The following is a 16637-nucleotide window of genomic DNA, read 5'->3' as shown; positions in this document are numbered from 1 at the left end:
CTTTGCATTCCAGACCAGAAACCATTGTCATACATCTGCTTTATGATAAAAGGACAGAGTTATATCAAGATCAAATTACGTTACCCTTTTCAAAACTGCTAACACGAGGGTAATTACTATGTTTCTGTCATTTTCTTTCTCTATCCTGACTCTTTGTTTCTTGACTTTCTTGCTCTCTGTCTCCCAGGTCAGCAAATGAAATAAACACACATTTGTGACTACCTTCCTGGATCAATATAAACCTTTCCTGGGAAGCAAAAGCATGAAACAAAAAGCCTTGCAGAAAGTATTTCACTTAACTATTGAAGCATTTTTTATATGTGTGTATTATATTTCTAAATTATATTTGAAAAATCTATCATTTCTGTTGTACAAGTTCTTGGTAATAGAGGTCAATGTAGACACATAATTTGTTAAACAGTTTTAATGAGACATAATTCATATACTATGAAATTCACTCATCTAAAGAATAAAGTATAAGTAAAGTATAAATTTTTGATTTATTCACAGAAATATATAACTATCACCACAATCTAATTTTAGAACATTTTCATCACCCCTAAAGGCAACCCTGTACCCAAACAGATTTCTCTTCCATTCTGTCTTTCAGCCCCCAGTAACTACTAATCTACCTTTTGTTTTTATAGATTTTTGTGTTCTGGACACCTCTTATAAACAAGTAATACAATATGCAGTGTCTTAGAACTGTTTTTTTCACTCTCCATATGGTTGAAAAGATTCATCCATATTGTAGTACTTCATTTCTTTTTTTTTGGCCAAATAATCTTTGTTGTCTGGATATACCACACTATGTTTATCTAGTGATCCTTTGATATGAGTTATATACATCCTTTGGTGGTTATGAATAATCATTAGTGTATAGGTTTTTGTTTGGACATATGTTCTATTTCTTTGGGGCAGCCAGATTATTCAGAGAATTTCACAAGAATTCATGATTATAACTCTAGTTTGTTGGGAATAGTATAAAGAACACATTCACAAAGAAACACTGTGAAACATGACTCCTTTTTCGTACACAGCTAGATTTAAATATCATATAAAAAATGTGAAAGTCTGTGTAGACAGAACTTTCAGTGTTGCAGTCATAGTGCCATGATTGGTTACACCATTAACAAAAGAGTAGAGTTCAAAAGTAAAGAGAAGGAACAAAGCAGGCAAATTAAATTACAACACATTTCCCTTTTTTCTTGGATGTTGATTTGGAGATATGGCTAGATGGACTGGAATAACAAAGTTCTCATGATGTTGGTTGAATTATATCTCCAAAATATGAATGTCATGAAGTAATTAATTTATTATAAACAATAAAGGAAAAGGAAAGAAGTGAAGTCAAATAGAACAGGGCTTATTCAGATTTAAACATTAATATGTAAAGGGACATGATCCAGAGTTAAGCCTAAGAGACACCTGTGGTTATAGCTCAAGAACTCAGTTATGTCTGGGGACACCCGGTGGCTCAGCTGGTTGAGCATCTAATAAAATATGTCATGATCTCAGGGTTCTGAGGGGGAGCCCTGTTTCCTTATCCCTACTCAGCAGGGAATCTGCTTGGGATTCTTTCCTTCTCCCCTTGCCCCACTGCTCACGCACTCCCTCTCTCTCAAATGAATAATAAATCTTAAAAAAAAAAAAAAAAGAAAGAAAAAGAAAAAGAAAGAAAGAAAAGAAGAAAAAGAAAGAATTCAGTTATATCTGGAACCCTGATATCAATTTAGCCATGATCACTAGGACAATGGCCTTGGAGCTGCAGTTTCCTTTCAAAATGAAAACACTGGATTGGAAAATTATGAATTAGTCAGGCGGTATCCACACCCAATGGCTTTGGAGTGAGGTGTTAAAAGTTTCCAAACCGATATCCAAAATATTTAAAGATAATCCAAACAGACAGTTCCGTTCCCCACTTGACTTTCCCAAATTCTTTCCCCTTCTCCAGAGCTAGATCATTTACAAATTTATATGATTGGTTTGTGTGACTCTCAACACAGATTCAGAGACTGTTACAACTCAGTAATCATTGGGTCAGTGATGCAACACTCTCATTTTACTAATTCTAAAAACCGGTTATGACCTGTGCAAGGACACCCAGCGACTGGGGACCTACGCTGGCCAGACTGCCTGGCTCTTCCAACTCCATCATGACACTTTTCCGAAGGATTCCTGGGAGTCCCGGATCCAAAGGTCTGTAGCTGCAACTCTGTCTCTACACAGAGGACTACAGATTTTTTTTTAAATAGAAACAAAGTATCATTTACTAACTACCTATTAAAAACAAAAAGTTGCTGAAAGACACTAAGGTTTTAAGTAAAGGTTATCACTTGCTAAATTCTTCCTTTTTTCAAACACCTGGAACATCAGTCAATACATCATTCCGAATGAAAGAATGGATTCTTTTTTAAATTACTCATATCACGCAGGGAGGTTAATGTAAATATCTACCAATGATTTTTTTTTTCCTTCTTAGAAACCCTCAGCTATGTCCTTTATTGATGGCATTGCTCTTGAAGAAAAGAGCAGTAGCAAATTACTTGGCTTTTAGCAGTTGCCTTCTGATTATTCTCTCCAAGGTCACACTGTGTTTCTCCTTCGTAACAACTTCAGCCATCTGTAAAGATCATAGTTACTGATGTGTTCCCTTTTTATCTGTATGTTTACAATCTGACTTCCTAAGCTAAAATGCTCATTCCTTGGCAACAGGAATTCTGCTTGCCTTGTTCTCTGAGGTGTCCACAGTGTTTAGCATAATGCCTGTTTCATGGTCAATACCGTTTGACAAATGAAAGATATTAATACATATACCAATAAAGATTCTGCACGGGTGAAGAACTCCATAATTTTGTGCATTCCTGTGAACGTCTGAATATGTGTAGACATGAAGATTGACGTCCAGATATTTCAGATGTTTCTAGGTCAACCTGGGGGCAAACTAGTTACATTCTTATTACGAATTTCTATACATAAAGATGATGTTATGGACTTACAAGCCATTATTAATAGCGTGAACTATTAAAGTACTAAAGTACAATTTTAATGTCCAATGAATGAAGCTTATCTTTATTTAAAGGTGTAGGTCAAAGAGGGTAACTCTGGAATTAGGCCTACATTCAAATTTAGGTCTGCCAATTCTAGTCTACTTCATCTTGGGTAAGTAAATTCATCTCACTGAGTCTCTGGGCTTTAGAAATATAGACATCAGATATCATATTTTCTACAAGTTCCTGATACAGTATGAAAATATTCAACCAGTCACAAATGTCTTCATTTATTGCAAGAATTAAGCTTTAATAATGCTACAAAATTAGTGATAACCAGCATTGAATACAGTAGGTATCTGACAGATGTATTTATTTTTATTATTATTGATCCATGGCAACCCCAAAGATTCACACTATCTAAACAAAAAGTGATTATGCCAACCTAGTCACGCTGTGATCATATGGCCACAGTGTGGACAGTGCTGAGATTTTTAAATTATCTGCCCTGTGGGCAAGGGCTCCCTGTGGACAGACAGGACCTTGGAAATGTTATCATCTCTTGCCAACCTTTGTCCAGGCCAGCAGAGTGGGTTTCAAAGTAATGCAGCCACGATGATAAACGCCTGGCTTAGTTACAGAATTCTATTATCAGCCTTCCTGGTTTTTGTTTTGCCAAATACAGCATGAAAAGTAAGAGATGTAGTGAGTTGCCCGTCAACAGAACATGTCCAAACATAAGCTATACAGTAAACTGGAAGAGGACAGTGTGAACAAGGTTTGGTCTTTGCTGCTTTGCTTTTAAACTCAGAACACATTAGGGGTAACATTTGGGGGGTCACAAATGCTCTGCAGTCATTGCCCATAGGTGTTTTACTTTGTTGGAAGTCATCATAGTATTGCTAATTGATTCCTAGGTGCTGCATGTGTTATGGAAATCCTAATCAGAAGCCCAGAAGGCAGAACTGTAAGACTAAGGGTTCTGTTATCTCTGACTGCTCTTGGCACTTAAAAATTTCCAATGAAGTTTATAATGGAGTATCTTGCCAGATTCTCTGAAGGAGGATCTTTTGAAGTACTTTCCGTCTTCTAAGGACCGGCCGATCCTTCACTAAGGCGCGCTGACAGACTGCTCTGTTACTCTTCAGTGCTCTCTCACTCACCCCATGGTGAGGCACTTTGATTTTCTCCTGCTAGATAAGGTCAAGAGTTAGTTTGTACAGGATGCTAGAGAGCCCTATGTTCTGGGGATAATTTTCACTTTCCTTTTTCCTGTCAGCCTTAACAGCCCATTCACCTTTTATACATTTATTTCTAAACAACCAATTGAACACCCATTATGGGTCCCAGTTCTTCACTATAGACTCTGGAGATTGTCAGTGTGGTAGGAAAATGAGAAATACTCACAACACATGTGATAGATGTCGCAGGAGGTAAAGAAACCTGAATACTAAGAGTGAGGTGCAAAGGAAGTCATTTCTCTTGGCACGGGCGACAGACAGTCTCACCAAAGCTTTACTCGGGAAGTGAAAACCTAGCAGGAATTCTTCATGTGAGCATGAGGGCCAAGAGCTCACCTGTCTCTGAGGCCCAAACCCACAAGCTTCCTGCAGAGGCAAACAGATCAAGAACTTGGGCACACCAGGTTGGGTGCTGAAATCGGCTAATAAAACTGGATAAAGAACACGAATTGTTCACATTTGGGGAGTTTTGCAAGCTGGTCCTTAAACACAGCCATTACATTACATGTCGCATAATATAAAGTTATGATCAAATAAATCGTGTTAAAAACAGAGATAATAGCCAAGCCTTATAACTTCTCACTTACTTTCATGCAAGTCTTATGAATGTTTTTATTTTCCTTATGAATGCTTTTGAGGTTATTTATATACACTGCCTATAAATGGTAAAAATTCTGAATAATAGTTTGCTACTGTGCATCTTTTTCTGACCCTCATCTGGTGACATCTTGTTAGTAGCTTGAATTTGGCCATGATGGGAGCATTTATGGCAGGAAAAATCTGCAAACACTGCAAATTGAGTTTTTATTTATTGTTTTATTGATCATCTGGGCTTAAGAAAGTGATAGAGGATATGTTTATGCAGATTACACTTAAAATATATTGCACTTATTGCTATTACATTGTAAATAGAGCAAAAAAAATTGAATAAGGATACTTCCAATATCACAAAACCCTTTACTAATTAAGCCAAGTTGCTTATGTCGTTGACTAGCAAGTGAAGTCCCAACATATGCCATCATTGTTCAAGTTCATCTTAATCACTAATGTAAATAAAAATATCATTAACATTCCCATCAGAACTAAAGCTGTTTATCAACTGCAGTCAGAACATGGCTCAAGATAGAACAATGGTTCAGCAAAAATCAATTGGCTATCTTGAATTTATAAAAGTATTTCATGTTTATTTTATCTGTAAACTGTATGCTGTGCATGTATATGATGTATGCTTTATACCACAGAAATATACTGACCTCAAGTTTATATATATATGTACATGCACACAAAAGTATATGTATATGTGTGTGTGTATTATACACATATCCCTTTTTTCCCTCATGGAGAACAGGTTGTTAAACACTTACAGACTTACCACTGTGCACACGTGTTATTGCACTTAGTATACCAGGCAGAAAGCTCAGTGAAAGCTAAGAGAGCCATTTAATAATTTAAGAAAGGAAATTACATGACTATCTACCTTTTGGCAAACTCCATTTAACTGAGGTAAGGAATGAAGACAAGAAAAAATTCAGGAGAAGATTCATTTAGTTCAGGTATATAAATATCGAGGACCTTAGGTTAAATCAGAAAACAGAAAGAGATGATCGGAGAGACACATTCTAGTTAGAGTTGTAAGAACACGGTGGCTGATTAACTGTGAGAGAGGGACAACAGGAAGACCACCTCAGATGTGCTGCTCCAAAGAAGAGTGGAAAGCAAAGTAATTACAGGTGAAACAGTTAATTTAAAAACCATACACACATGCACACACACACACACACGCACACACACACTTACAATTTGGGGGAAAGGTTTAAGAGCTTAGTTTAGGACCCAGTTTGAAATATTTAAGATATTTAAACAGTTACCTGGCTCACAGTTGATAAGAGTCTGAATGACTGGAAAGAGATCTGGTTTGAGGTAGAAATTTTGAAGTCTTGGAAAATAGACAGTGGGAGAAGACAAGAGTTATGGGAGTTACAGAAGGAGGCATGAAAGAGAAGGTGAGAATACATTCAGTCAGTAAAGCATGTGACTCGTGATCTTGGGATCATGAGTTCAAGCCCCACATGTGGTGTAGAGCTTATGAAAGAAAGAAAGAGAGAGAGAGAGAGATAACCTCTATCTCCCTTCATTCCTTAAGAAATGTAGGGGAAAAGGGAGAATATATACCACAAAAGGGGAAGGAAGACAAGATTCAAACCTTGGAACCACCCATTTCTAATGGTGAGATGAGGAAGGGGCTTGAAAATGGAGATGGAAAAGAATGAAGACGAGATGCGAATCAGGAGAGTGGTGCCTCAGAAATGAAAGTTTGAAAAAGTTGCAACCACGGGTATCAGCGAGTAGAGAGAAAAAAAATGCAAAAAACAAAAACCAGTTTCACTGAGCACAGTGGGCTGATGTTAGATTATCTGTTGTGGCAACACTAGTAGGATCCTGTTTCAGTTATCAATTGTTGCATAACAAACTACCTCCAATTTAGAAGCTTAAAACAATCACAGTTTATTATTTCTCATGATTCTGAGGTTCAGCTGTGTTCAACCTGACAGTTCTGCTCTACATGGAGTCTGCTGGAAAGCCCAAGATGACCTCACTTGCATGAGGCTGCTGAAATGGCTGGGAGCTCCCTGGGCATCCCTCTTTCCCTTTGGAGTCTCTCACGCACCAGAGACAACTGGTCTTCTTTAAATGGCAGCCAGTTTTCAAGATAGCAAAATGTGAATGTACAGGTCTGTCTTACACATCCCACATATTGGTGCCGTGATATTCTATTGGTCAAAGTAAATCACAGATCTAGCCTAGGTTCAGTGGTTGAGACCATACACCTCACCATTGATGGAAGCAGCATCATACGTGAGCAGGGACGGGAGAAATTGTTGGTGACCATCTTTGTTGATACTCTCTGTTCTTTTTTTGTGCAAATTGGGTATTTTTAAGTCTTGCCCTCACTTCTTATTGTAGTCCAGACAGCTCCAGAATTAATGCAACATCCCATTTACATGCAAGAGAAACAGAGTGAGTGTGTGTATCTAAGATCCAAAAATGAGCTCCTACCCAAGTGCAGGTCTTAGGAGTCATGGAAATGAATACATATGGCTAATGGCAAGATTTGGATTAGGATGCGGGAAAGGGGCCAAGGAAGAATGAACACACCAGAGATCCTTATCTGTATAAAGCTACAGAAACACAAACAGAGTTTACTAACTTTCCCACCTACAAGTCTGGGTACAAACGTCCTAACAGCCTCATTCCGTCTCTTTGCTTCAGCGCCCAGACATCTTTGGATCACTTGTGGCCAAGAGGTATCAACTAACTGAAAATGGGAGAGGGGACTTTTTGTACTAACAACAGGCTCTTTGTCCACACTCAGTATGGACAGCAATATCTTAATAGGCAGAGAAATACTATAAATAGGACAACCTTTTGCAAGACAAGTTTTTAAGACAAATGTTAGCCTCATTATGCATCTCTATGCCATAGCACATAGGCTAGTGGATGAGTCTTCATGCTGATCGTGCATACACAGATGACTAGAATCTTAAATTTTATTCATGCATTTCTAAAGCAAAGTAAGCTCTGCATATCTAGAGAGGTTCATTGAATCACTGTTTTATTTTTTATTTTTGGCTTTCAAATGTGCACACATGGGCTGATTTTATTATTTAGCATCATTTCTTAGGAGTAACTAATTTCCCTAATAATAAAATAACCCATAACACAAATGATTTATACATGTAAGTACTGCATGATATATGAAGGCAAACAGGCTGAAATTTGTGATAAAATACCAGACCCCATAATTATAGGGGTTTAATTATAGAGTCCATTTGTTGAAGTCCTTAATTATCATGGTTGGATATAGTCTAGCTGGCTGTGAAATCTTGAGCTTCTCAGTTTAGGATTATGTTAGGACTAACAAATTTTTACACACACACAAAACCACTTTTTATATGTTATACAAACAAATCAACATTCCTGTGTAAATTAAAAACCCTGAATTTTATGAGAAGAAAACCTTACTGGCTTTGGTCTCATCTATTCTTGATGGATGTGAAACTGTGAGCTAGTAATTTAACTGCATTGGAATGCATTTTTACAACTTCAGTTGTAAAAAAGTGAGTAGAAATAGATCATTCCAGGGGCATCTGGGTGGCTCCGATCCTTAAGCATCTGCCTTTGGCCCAGGTCATGATCCCAGGGTACTGGGATAGAGCCCTGCATCTGAGTCCCTGCTCAGCGGGGAGCCTGCTTCTCCCTTCTCCCTCTACTGTACCCCTACTTGTGCTCTCTCACTCTCTCTGTCAAATAAATAAATAAAATCTTAAAAAAAAAAAAAAAGGAAATAGAGTATTTCAGTGGTCTTTCCCCATCTCTATAAATCTGCCATTCCTTGGTTCTGAAAATGATTTAGAAGTAACCAAACATAAAAACAATACAATTTCCAAGAACAACTTAATCTTTCTACAGTATACCCAGCTAATTCATTTTATAGGCGTCAGAGGATCAAAATGTCAGCATTAGAGGATGAGAACATCATCTTCAACTAAGTCCCAATGAATCTTACCCAAGGCACCTCACTTTTCGACATAGGAATATTAAAAGGCAAAAATCACTATCCAAACTTTCACGTGAAGAAGACGAAAAATCATGACTTTTCAGAGGAAAGGTTTCCACCACAGTCACACTTCACCTGCTTATAAAGTCAGACTGTTCTAGATTTTAAAAGTACACAGTTTCTCTCTACATTTAGCTTGATTTTCATTTGTTACAAAGACTTTCATTCTACTCTCATTGATGCTGATGGCTTTTGCCATCTTTTGACTACTACCAACATAATTTTTTTAATGAAGTTGTGTAGAACAAAAAAGGAGAGCTTGGATACTGACAAAAGAAAGCAAGGAATTGGCCATGGAAAGAAGGAGGCCTTCTGTTGGAGGGCCTCCCAATCTGAACCTGTCTGTTTGGAATGGCATGGAGTTGAATAGCCTCAAGAGAATCTAGAGTCATGCAGAACTGAGTTTGAATCCCAGATACACTACTTATGAACTTCATGTTCTTGGGAGAATTTCTTCTTAACTTTAAACCTCTTTCTTCTTGGAATAACTTTAGCAGCAGTATCATGGGCTGTTATTGGTGGGAAAATAGATTGAGGGGGCCTAGCTCTGAGCTTGACACACAGTTCATGCTCAAATATTTGCTGTTGTTGTTATTCTAAGTACTACTACTACCATCATCAAAGTTAGGATCCAGTTGATCTTTCTTTAAAAAGTCAAGTATCAATGAAATAATCATGAATGCTGATAATATAATATTTATACATAACTAATGGCATTATAAAAATCATTATTTTTTTATTATTTTATTTTAGTGTCATACCAACCCTTAACAGGAGATCTATTCTACTAACAAAGTTGACTACTTCAGATACATCATGTAAGTGGAACTATAAACTAATTGTCTTACTGTGACTGGCTTATTTCACTTCACATAAAATCCTCAAGTTTTATCCCTGTTGTTGCATTTTATAGAATTTCCTTCTCTTTAAGGCAGCATAGTATTCTCCTATGTGTATAGACCACATTTTCTTTGTCCATCCATCAGTAAACACTGAGGTTGTTTCCACATCTTGGCTACTGTGGACAGTGTTGTAACAAACTTTGAGCTGCTGCTTTCGGTTCTTTCAGATCAATACCCAAAAGTGGGTCTGCTCGATCATGGAGTAAAAATAAAGGCCACACACTGCCAAAATAACACTTAAAACTAACCCAGGACTTTGACTCAGAATATATAAACAACACTGTTAGATCAATAAAAACAATTATCAAATAGAAAAGTGATTGAAAAACTTCAAAAGGTATTTCACAGAATCAATGCACATGAATCCTAAGTCTATGTAATGAAGCTTAGCTATACACCTATTAGGGAAAGGAACTTAAATCTATAAAAAAGTCAATTTTATATTTAGCAATTTAATAGTAATGAAAGTTAAATTAAAACCCATCAATATGGGGCACCTGGATGGCTCAGTTTGTTAAGCCTCCAACTCTTGATTTTTGTTCAGGTCGTGACCACAGGGCCATGAGATCAAGCCTCACATTGTGCTAAGCATGGAGCCTGCCTTAGATTCTCTCTCTCCTTCCCCCTTGTCCCTCTCCATGCCACACCCCACCCCCACACTCTTGTGCGCTCATGCTCTCGTCTCTCTAAAAAAATAACAAAGAAACACCTATCAATATATGTGTGTCCTACCATGAATGGGATTGTGACTGACATATTTGTGTTGGTTGGTTGGTTGATTGGTTGTTTGACTGGTTAGTTGGTTGGCTTTGGCAATTCTAATAAAGATGAACATGCTCATTGGCAGTTATTCATTGAGGTTGACAGGAAAGCTACTTACTGGAACTCAAAGGAAATATCTCTTATTGTGAGCAATGAAAACATATATTTTAATGTTATTATCCATTAAACTGAAGTGACTCCTTTTGTTCAATTTTATCTCACAAAATTTTATACCACAAAAAATATTCAAAAAAGAAAAAAAACAAAAGTAAAAATAAAAATCATTACTATTCACACGTTTGTCTATGGATGTGATTTGGAGAAAAGATATCAAGGTTAACTATTATGTTCTAGGAATTAAAAAGATAAATCATTACAAATATTTGTGACACAAGCTATATCAGTAAGTCAAGGTTTTAATTTTATGTGCAATCAGAAAGGACTAGTGAAAGAAGTATGTGTTAACAACAGTGTATGGAAGGAATCACCATGGTGTTTTTCTTTAGTGAAGGAAATTCTCTTGGAGAGATTAGACAACTACTCATTATGTAATTAAATTTTCTGGTCACTAATATAATATATGATTCTTGTGAAAAATTTTAATATAGAGAAACATATAATCAAATATTACCAAGAAATCAACTATCCAGATATTATTGTTTTTACTTTTTTTTCCGAGATGGTTTCTATTTCCATCTTTTATTTTTATAGTCTTTCTCTGCATAATTGGTATACATACTGTTTTAAAAATACCATATTCTCTCATAACAATTTATCAGAATTAATATGCTTGATTATATAAAAATGGATATATACAGCTAATATTTTATTATGAGTAGCATTCTGAAAGAAGCTCTTGTAGATTTAATTATATGCCTAACTGACTGTTTCTCTAGGAAAATTCTCTTAATGGGAATTGTTGGGACACAGTTGATCCTGTTTAAGGCTGTTGATATTCTATGACAGGACTATTTTGAAGTTTCTTTGAATTATTAGAACAATTTGGGGTTGGAAAGGGTCTTCTAGATTACTCCAGCTCATACTTTTTTCTTCTTTTGAATGTCCTACCAATTGCTACACAAGCATAGAGGGTATTGTTTGCACTGACACTTAAATATCTCATGCACAGGATTCTTATGTCTAAAATAGAGAAGTTGTAGGTTGTAGATAATGTATCATATAAAGTCTTAAGTGCATCACTAGTTACACACAGAGATGTGTTGTGTAGTGTGCACTGCATATTCTCTGGTGTGCACAGTAACTCAATAAATATTGAGAAGAGTTAGAGAATGAAGACAACTCAGAAAAGGGAGAGCCAACTGCCAAGAAGAAATACTTAAGTGAGGACTTTTCAATACCTGATAATAACAGAAAAGAGAATAATACTTCGGTGGGTTTTTTTGGCAAACGAAATGGAGTGAAAATGTCCTAAATGGTACTTTGCAGTTCTGTCTTTCTGCTAACCAAGAAATAATATGCCTATTTTTGGATAAAAGAGTAGACCTAACTCTACTGATGATATTTAATGCCAGAAGAATGGCTAAAGTAACCAAAGGGAGAATATAGAGAGTGAACAGAAAGTCTAGGATCCAGCACTTGAAACTTGCAAATTTTATGGTACAGATTAATAAGGAGAAGCAAGAAATGCTCAGAAGGAACAGTATACAAGGTAGAAAGGCTCATAAAACCTAGAAGAGGAGAATATTTTGAGAAAAACATAGTGCAGTTGTGTCAAATGCTGCTGTGAATCTGAATAACCTCAGTAAAAAAAAAAAAAAAAAAAAAAAAAAAAAGAAAGAAAGAAAGAAAAGAAAAGAAAAAAAAGTCAAATGGCAATGTATGCAGATGTTAGGTAATGAAGAAGCAGAGGGAGGACATACTGGTGCATTTTCCACAAGTCTGGTGACACAAGGGGAGGACAAAAGGGAACCCTAATGGAAGGGAACGTGGATCAAGGGGACTTCCATTTTGTCTACAATGATAGGCATTGTCCATTTCCCTCCAAGAATGATTTGCAGAGAAGAGAGAGCAGTGAATCAGGAGGGATAGGTGCGAACAAAAAGTGAAATCCTAGGGACAGGGGGGAGGGGAAGTCCAGTGGTTGAAGCTGTGCCATGACCCCCTCCAATAGTACCACCATGGGGAAGGGTTAGTACACGTTTTTCAACTGTAAAAATGTGCTAATTCTATCCTAGCTTCTAAAATCCTCCATGTGAGAATAAGTGATACTCCCTTATTGCACCAAGTCGAGGTGAGCCCTACTAATTCCATTTCTGAGCATGTGATAGTGAAAGGCTCGGCAGAAGGGCTGTGATAAAGATCAAAGTCAAAACAGGACTGTTAATATTGTGCATACCTTTTTTTTTTTTACCATTCCTGGAGAAACTGCAGAAGCATCTAGGATAAATGTGAAGCAATACTAAGCAGACTCTAGGGCTACAGCCGGAGAGTAAGCAAAACAAATGTCCATCATATCAAGATAATGTAAAGTACTGTGGACACAGAACAGATGTGAAACCGAAGCACTTTGTCTCAGGAAGCATGGCAAGTCTACCTATTCAAATAATCAGGCCAACATCTTCCCGAAAACACAGCCCATGAAAACACATTTACTCACATTTCAGATAAACCTAAATGAGAGCTTCAGCAGTTTCCAAAATCGCAGCAAGTTCCCCTCTTATTAATGCCATAGAGAGGGGTTTTTTTTGGCATTTAAAAATGAAATGAGATTATGTGTGTGAGAGTAGGTAAACCAATGCCTGGTACATGGCATGCTTTTAACGGTAGGCTAATTAAATCCAAACCTTTACCCCAAGGGAAGTAAGCCAAGGAAATAAGGGACTATGACATTTGACACTTTATGAGAGCTTCTGTGGTTAGGACTACAGTAACAATATTTCATTTGATTTTATTTTTCTATTAAGGAGACAAAATAATTACTATTTAATAAAGTTCTAATACTGGGGAGAGGAGAGTAAATTGGCAAAATGGGACTTCTTGTAGATTTGAATTGAACTAATTTTTGCGCACATGCCACTTGGTTCTTGGTTAGGCGAAACAGTAAGTAATATTCATTGACCCAATTTATAGACTTGCCTTTCTAAGAGAAACACTTCAGTCCATGTATTTCGACTTCGCTTATCAGAACAAGTTGAAATGAAAAGCACTAATCCTCATTAACTATCAATTTCACTTTGAAAAATCATTCGGTCAAATTTGCTTTAATGAAAGTGAATGAAAGAACTTCCTTATAAATCTGAAAATATGACATTAATAAGCCTTGACAGTCACTAAAATTTTATGAGTGACTTTAATCCATATTCAAACTATTATCTATTACATACACTTAGGTTAAATATGTATTTCCAACTGTTAAAATGTCAGCTAGAATATATTGAAATATTTTAGGGCTTTAACGAAACACATCTCTTTTCAGCTTGTAGCTTATCTTCTGATCTACTTGCACAAGACTGTATGCTTTAAGGGACTGCTTTTGTGCCAAAGAGTATTCTGTTCTAAACAACGTACTTTCATTGCTATGATAGAGTTTATATGATGTCATGGGCTGTGGGTTATATTAGTCTTAAATTACTAAAATATGACTATAATTAATTGTTTCAATGTATTTTTTCTCTTTTAGAGAAAGGACAGGAAAGTTTATGCATCATGAGCCGGGATTTACTGCTGACTTGGATGCCTAGTGGAAATTATACTCATCAGTCGGAACAGCGGGGACATGAGAGAGAGACAACAAAGATCTTGGAAAACCAGTCTCCCTTTTGCTCTGACTCGGGAGTCTTCCCAGAGGCAGGGGACAATACATCCACCCCTCAGCCTACATATTAGTGAAAGACATTACACGTAGCTTGATTAAAAGGTGACTGAAAGACAAAATGACAAGTCTTCAAGTCACAAAATTCAAAACGTCCAGAGTTCTATGAACAAATGGTGTCCTGAGATCAGATGCCACTGTTTCTTCGACACCTCTTATGAAGAGAAAGAGGACCTCGCTGAGGAATCACTGTGTTAAGTCTATTCTCCAGTCACAAAGGATATGAATCATTGAACTCAAAGGGCACAAAGCCCTTGCATCCCCCTGTCTTGCAGCTGCCAACCTGGCGTGAGCTGAGCGACATCTTCTTTGAAGTTATCTCCTCATCAGTATTCAGTGGGGCTGCAGCTTTCCTGGCATGCCCTCTGCTCCTGCCGAGGCTCACACTGAGAGGGAGGCACCTGATTATAAATGAGAGGACTGAAGGGTCTTCTTTAGATGTGACAGGTTGAAAAGAATGTTTGTGGAAGTGGTTACTTGAGAGCAGCCTCAAGGGCAAATTCCCTCTAACACTTAAAATGAGAGGCAAAGATCATTTAAACAAAGTGAAGTGACCATGGATTTGGATGTCTTGGAAGAATTTAAGGCATTTTCCAGTAAGTTTAAAGTTTGATTACTTTTCTGCAATTAGAGGGAAACACAGTAGGAGAGATCACCTATTCCATCCTCAATTTCCTCTTCTGTGAAGCAGTAAAATTGTTAAGAATATGACAAATTTTTAAAAAAATCTCATCCCTAAAAGCTGTTACTTAACATCTAGTGACTTAAATTATCAGAAGGAAAAAACCCTACATTTTAAGGCATTTTAATACTCTAAAGATAATCAGCTGAAGAGGAAATAAAGTATTCCTGTATTTCTCCAATACAGTTTCTCAAAGATATAGGTGAAAATATGTTTGAGCAAAAATATAAAAGATATTACTCAAGGGGTATCTGGTTAAGCATCCAACTCTTGGTTTTAATCTGTGACCTTGGGGTTGTGAGATCAGGCCCTATGGGGAGCTCCAAGCTCAGGAGGAGTCTGTTTGGGAATTTTTCTTTCTCCCTTTGTCCTTCCCCTTTGCACGGGTGTGTATGTATGTGTGTGTGTGTGTGTGTGTGTGTGTGTGTGTGTTCATCTACTCCTTTTCTCTCAAATAAATAAATAAATCTTTAAACACACACAAAGAGAGAGATATTACTCAAGCCATACCTATAGCAGACCCACGGGTCCTCTCTGTGAAACTAGGTGCTAATGAGAAAAAACTAACCATAAAATTTAAGATTCTCCCTGGTGTCATTTCAGGTACAGAATGTGATTTGTATTTACTTGCCTAATCAGAGCTTGTTGTAAGAGTCACACTGCGTTTAACTGGCAATGTATATTTTACTGTTAATTGTCAAACAGTCTCAGCATCAGATTGAATGGTCATTTCACATTTAAATCATAGAGGAAAAAAATCTCCACTCACACTGTCTTCATTTCAATGTTCTGGGATAACCGGATGACTTAAGAAGTTCTCCATTTCTCTCCTATCTGCTTCTCTTGTCCATCTTTTCTTTTCTTTAAGATTTTATTTATTTATTTGACAGACAGATATCACAAGCAGGCAGAGAGGCAGGCAGAGAGAGAGGAAGGGAAGCAGGCTTCTCACCGAGCAGAGAGCCTGAAGCAGGGCTCGATCCCAGGACCCTGGGATCATGAACCTGAGCCAAAAGCAGAGGCTTTAACTCACTGAGCCACCCAGATGCCCCTCTTTTCTCTTTTTTTAAAGACTTCATTCATTCATTCATTTTAGAGAGCATGAGCAAGTGAGCGAGCTGGGGGAGGAACAGAGGGAAAGAATCTCAAGTAGACTCCCCACTGAGTGTGGGGCTCAAGGTGAGGCTCAATTTCACGACCCTGAGATCATGATCTGAGCTGAAACCAAGAGTCAGATGCTTAACTGACTGAGCCACCCAGACACCCACTCCCGCCCATTTTTGCTCATGCCCTTTGACATCCATGTTCCCTATACATTAGCAATCTCTAGCCTCCTGCCATTATTGAAACAATCTTGGTCCCTCTCTCATCAGAAGCAACACACCTATTGCTTCTGCTCAAATCTTCTCCAATTTGCTGGGCAACTCCATTGCACCTTTCGTCATTTGGCCCACACCTTATCATGGGTTTTCACAGATTCCTACGAGTAGGACTAATCATTCTCCTCCCTTTAACTCAGCGCTTAGTGCCTTGATTAGGGCACTTGTCATGTCCTACTCAAGTTTTTATCAGCAAGGCAACTACCCTGTTATTTCCTTCTCATCTTGAGG

Source organism: Mustela nigripes, chromosome 12 (assembly GCF_022355385.1).
Source record: "Mustela nigripes isolate SB6536 chromosome 12, MUSNIG.SB6536, whole genome shotgun sequence".
Classification (NCBI taxonomy): domain Eukaryota; kingdom Metazoa; phylum Chordata; class Mammalia; order Carnivora; family Mustelidae; genus Mustela; species Mustela nigripes.
The sequence above is the reverse complement of the archived record's forward strand: the minus strand, read 5'-3'. Positions refer to the sequence as shown.